The following is a 5750-nucleotide window of genomic DNA, read 5'->3' as shown; positions in this document are numbered from 1 at the left end:
ATGTGGTATTTAGCTATTACATTTTTTAAAGGTCTCCATCATTCAAAATTCAAAAGATACTAAAGAGAAGACAACAAAAAGTAAAGCAGGACCAGCTATATAAGTGTGGGGGCCCAGTGTAAAATGAAAATGCCTAATCCCTTACTTCAAAATTAAGAATTTCAAGACAGCAACAGTGGATCATTAAACCATGTACGGGGCCTTCTGAGTGCAGGTTGCACACACTATGCAGCTATCCCTGTGTGTGCAACTATGTTTTCAGTGCCTCCAGAATGATGGAGCCCCTGGCGAGGCCCACCTGGGCCGCACACACACTGCAGCTTGGAAATAAAAGATTCCACCTTTGCAAGAGCCATGTGGAGATTCAACCCCAGGCCCAAGCCACAGACAGAATGTTCCACATGGGAGTGGAAGTAGGAGGCTGACAGCCCACAACAACTTCCCTCCTCTCGTGACTACAGGACACACTAACCAATCCCCAGAGCAAAGGGAGCTGAGCTGACAAACTGCAGACTGCCCCACTCCCCATCCCTATGCCTACCCCTGAACCTGAGACTGGCCCTTGGGACCCATGCAGTAGGGGCAAGTATTGGCAGAGGGAGGCAGCATGTGGGGACTTCGGCCAAGTAGAGTGTGCTGTAGCCTGGACAGGAGTGAGGCAGTGCTTCCTGGGGCCCCTTCATTGCCATCTCTTTAAAGAAGAGGACTTAACATGACTGCACTGACCCAGGCTGCCCTCAGATCCAGCAGAGCCCTACTCAGAGGGAAACCTCCAGGCAGCTAATGAATAATAGACAGAGGATCCATGCCAAGGCCAAGGGTGGCACATGCCCTTGAGGCTTGAGAAAAAAACAAAACCAAATCTTATCACCAAATAAACCTGGATCGGGCCCGGCTGGGTGCCACATGCCCAAGGGGATTTGGGAAAACACTGACTTTTTCTGTTTGTTCCCACTCAGCAGAGGCTTCCTCACTGCCTTGTCCACCCGCCACAGGCAACTCCCAGCAGAATCAGGCACGTGGCAGGCACCCACAATGCGCTCTTGTTCCCAGTGCACTGTCCAGTGGCAGCCACACAGCAGCTGTGCCAGCAGCAACACCCCAAATTAGCCAAGCTATGCACGGCAGGCCCGGCTCTGACAGTGGAGCAACATGGGGACATGCCTGCTACGCGCACACCTGGAGGATCCCTTAGGCTGTGATTTAGGGGGCAAGGGAGAAAGAGGGCCAGACCAGGTGGGAGACTTAGTTCAGCAGAGGGCAATGGACTGTACCAGGACTCTGTGTGTATGTGTGTGTTGCCATATATGTATATGTGTCTGTGTGTGTGTAGTGTGTGCATGTGGAATGTTTATGTGTGGTTTGTGTGTAGTGTGGGGGGTGTTTATGTGTGGGGTATGTGTGTAGTATGTTTATGTGTGTGCGGTAGAAAGGGGATTAGGGACATAAAACGCCAGACAGTGGAGTTCCCTTGTCGAAATACCAAAAAATTATAAATGAGTTCATAAGACTGGAGGAGAACAAAAAAACAGGTGAAGGACTGCTGGGTGTTAGCGGGTGGATGGGACAGTCACACTACTGAGAGCCTTCCTTGTATCAGTGAATCCCCAGGAACTTATCTCAGTTCTCCAGGATGACAGATGCCTTGCACCTCCCTACCCAGGCCAGCGGGGGGACCTCTGTCAAAAACACTGGCCCCTCTCTGGCCCTTACCGGGCCAATCCCACCTTAGCTGTTCGTTATCAGCTACAACATCGTTTCCTCCGGTGAAGCTTCCCTGACTCCCAGACCAGGTTAGGGGCCCCACCATGTGTCCTCATTGCCCCCCATTATCTCAGTGCCAGAGTGTCAGCTCCACTAAGATGGAAGTGCCATGGGACAGGGATTTTCATCAGTTTTTAGTCACCATCATCTCCCCTGTCCCCAGAGCATTGCCTGACAAGTGGTTGGTACTCAATAAATATTTTTGGAAGAAACAGCCCTTGCAATACTTCATCATAATTGTCTGTCTGTTTACCCTTAGATTGTATCTCCCTGAAGGCAAGGTCTGTTTGAGTCATCATTTTAACCCAATACTCAGCATACAGACTGGTACATAGTAGATGATAAATAAATATTGTGTAACAAAACAGAATACTACATAGCTATTTTTAAAAATGATGAAATGTTCTATGTAATGACATGGAGTAGATATCTGAGAGGCATGGTTATGTGAAAAGGCACTGGTAGAACCCTGTTTATAATAGCCTACCTTTTCTATAATAGGAGGTTTAAATAAGACTTTACATCCATTGCTGCTGTACATATAAACTCTAGAAGGATGCGTAAGAAATGAATGAAAGTTGTTACCTTTCACAGTAGGGACTGGACAAATGGGTGTCAGAAGTGGGAGCAAGACTTTTCCTTATATAATTTTACACTGAATTTTGACCTCTTTGAATGTATTACGAAATCAAAAATTTAAAAGAAGGAGAATGAATATTGGTGGAAGAAAAAAAACGGTGGAGGAACAAGCAAGAAGACAGGCGGAACTCTAACCAGAACCTACCTGCTTCCAGTCAGTTACACCCCATGGCCTTGAATCCAAGGCTGACAAATTTGGACTCTGTCGCAAGAGGACGCACACCTAATAAATTCCCCATGCCTATGTGCTCTGGCAAAAATGCCAAGTCTCCCAGGTGGAGCAAGATCACCTCGAGTTTTCTTTGTTTTCCTATGTCCTAGCGGAGGATCCTGTGACCTGGGATATCAGTCAAGAACTGAGTAAGTGTTTCCAACCTCAGAGGCTCAGCTCTGGAGATAAACTATCAAGTGTGTGCACTGCTCTGTGAATTACAATGTGAATCACTATACTCACAGGTAGGTATTTTCCAAGGTTATTCACAGGGCTAACCAGTGAGTCAAGACTCTGCAGCCCCCTTTTCTAAGCCCAACAGTGACCCCTGCAAAGATCCTCCTCCAACTGATGGGCTTTGAGGTAAACTGGCATGGCTACTTTTTGGCTGTTGAATAAAAGGCAACACATACAGGCCCTATGACCCTGCAATTTCATCCCTGCACATATGCAACCTTTGTTGGCATGCACCAGAAGGTGTGATCAACAATTTTCTTAGTAGCATTATTTGTAATAGGAGGGGGGGAAAGGAAAGAAAGAAATGAAATGACCTAGATGTCCTTCCACAGAAAATTGGATAATAAAATGTGGTATACTGGGGCCGGCCAGGTGGCTCAGGCTGTTGGAGCTCCATTCTCCTAACTCTGAAGCTGCCGGTTCGATTCCCACATAGGCCAGTGGGCTCTCAACCACAAGGTTGCCAATTCAAATCCTCGAGTCCCGCAAGGGGTGGTGGGCAGCGCCCCCTGCAACTAAGATTGAAAGGACAACAACTTGACTTGGAAAAAAGTCCTGGAAGTACACACTGTCCCCAATAAAGTCCTGTTCCCCCTCCCCAATAAAATCTTTAAAAAAAATGTGGTATACTGAAACAATGGAATGTTACAGACATGGAAATAAATACACTAACGCCACATACATCAGCTGGGTGAATCTCAGGAGCATATGGAAGATAGCAAGCCACAAAAGTCATACTGGACACTATTTATGTAAAGTTCAAAAGCAAGAAAAGAAAGCAGTTTACCCTCATACATAATATCACAAATGCAGGTCGTTAAACAACAAAAAACACACAAACAAGGTAATGGTGAGCCCAAAATTTAGATAGTGGTTACCCTGGATGGGAGTGGGCTGGGTTGGGAGGAACGCAATAGGGACAAGACACCCAGGCAACTGGATGACGCTAAGAATGTTCTATTCCAGCTTTGTTGTGAGCCACAGATACTTATTTTATTATTGCACTTTGCATCTCAAGTGTATGTTACACATATTCTTTTTATGACTCAAATATTCACATTTTAAAATCTCAACCACAGCCTGAGCTTTGGAGTCAGGCCCATCTGGATTTGAATCCTGACTTTCTTTTCCATGACCTCGGGTGTGTGAACTGACCTCTCAGAGCTTCCACTGTCTCACCTGTACAGTGGGAATCATGATGCTTATCTGGACGGCTTCTGGTTACGTATGCATTGTGCCTACCTTGTAGTAGGTGCTCAATAAATTGGGTCAGAAACAGTTTCAGGGACATTTTAAATCTGTTTGTGAAAAAGAGTAGGACTGGGGTCTCCATTGCAGGTTGAGGGTGCAATAAGCGAGAACTAAATGAGTGAACGAGCAAGCAAACAAATGAAAGACTCATACAGTCTTTTCCTACCTCCACACCTCCTCCCCCAAATGACCTCTGGAACTCAAATCATCATCTGGTTAGCACTGCCGTCACTTAAAATTTAAAATATAATTCTCACACTTACCTGAGTGCCTGGAAGCAGGCAGCTGGCAAGCTTTTTCCAGGAAGATTCTGCCTCCACTCTCTAAACTGAACCAAAGGTCCCTGTGGAGGAGCTGACAGTGCCTTCCCTGCCCCACAGCACCTAGCACAGTTCTGGGCCCATGACAGCTGCTCTTGAAGACAACTGCTCTTTGTCAGTAGAGGCCTTTGGTCGGCAGGGAGTTCCCCAGACATTTGCAGCCTCAGATCTATGACTCTTGAATTTGTAGGAGTTTTCCTTGACCTTAAAGTCTCAGTAACATTTGTTTTGTATACAATGACAGCCCGTGATTAGAGGAAAGCAGCTTTCCAAACCCTAAAAATAGGACAGACTGACATTTATAGGCCTTCTGAGAATCTCTGTCAAGTCTCTGATTTTTCTTTTTCCTGTTGCAGGATAGATCTGGGGGAAGGAAGAATCCTGGACAGAGTCATATATTTGAAGTCAGATCATTTTAATCAAATTTTTGTGTGTTCTTGAGCCGGTATCATTTCTAGCCTCAGTTTTCTCCTCTGTGAAATGGGGGCAATTATTTCATGCTTACTTCGCAAGGATGATATAAAGGGAAATAAAATCATGAATATATTGATGACTGGGAAGCTATACAGTTCTACATTACACAGCATAGAGAAAGAATACTAGATTTGGAGTGAAGATACCTTGGTGGGTTCGTTGTTTTTAAGTTACCAAATATGTATCGAGGCTTATTATGTACCAGGCACTGTTCTGGGCACTTTATGAATGTCAACTCATTTAGTCCTCACAACAATCCTATGAACTAGTGTTATATTATTATCCCCATTAGACAAATGAGGAAGCTGGGTCACAATTAAGTAACTTCCCAGATTGCGTGCTAGTATGTGGCAAAGCCGAGATCCAAACCCAGGCAGTCAGACTCCAAAAGCTGGGCTCTTCACCAGCTATTCTGCCTCCTGCTTGAGAGGTTTGAAGCCTAGCTCTGCCATTCACGAATTCATTCTTCTATCCTCCATTCATTCATTCCACATAAATTTACTGAGTGCTTACTATGTGTCAGGTGCTGTTCTTGGAACTGGAGATGGAGCAGTGAACAAAACAGATGGCATAGAGCGTGCCTTCTCATGTGGGAGACGGACCGCACAGTCACATAAGGTGTCCAGAAGGCTGAGACCTATTGCAGGAAGAATAAAGTAGGTGTCTGAGTCCTTTCAGGCTGCTATAACAACACTACAGACTGGGTGGCTAATAAACAACAGACACGTTTCTCACAGTTCTGGAGGCCTCAAGTCCAAGATCAGGGTGCACATGGTCGGGTTCTGGTGAGGACCCTTTTTTGGGTTGCAGACTACTCACTTCTCGCTGTGTCCTCACAGGTGGAAGGGGCAAGT

The sequence above is a fragment of the Rhinolophus hipposideros genome, assembly GCF_964194185.1.
Source record: "Rhinolophus hipposideros genome assembly, chromosome: 19".
Lineage (NCBI taxonomy): Eukaryota > Metazoa > Chordata > Mammalia > Chiroptera > Rhinolophidae > Rhinolophus > Rhinolophus hipposideros.
Note: the sequence above shows the minus strand (reverse complement) of the source record.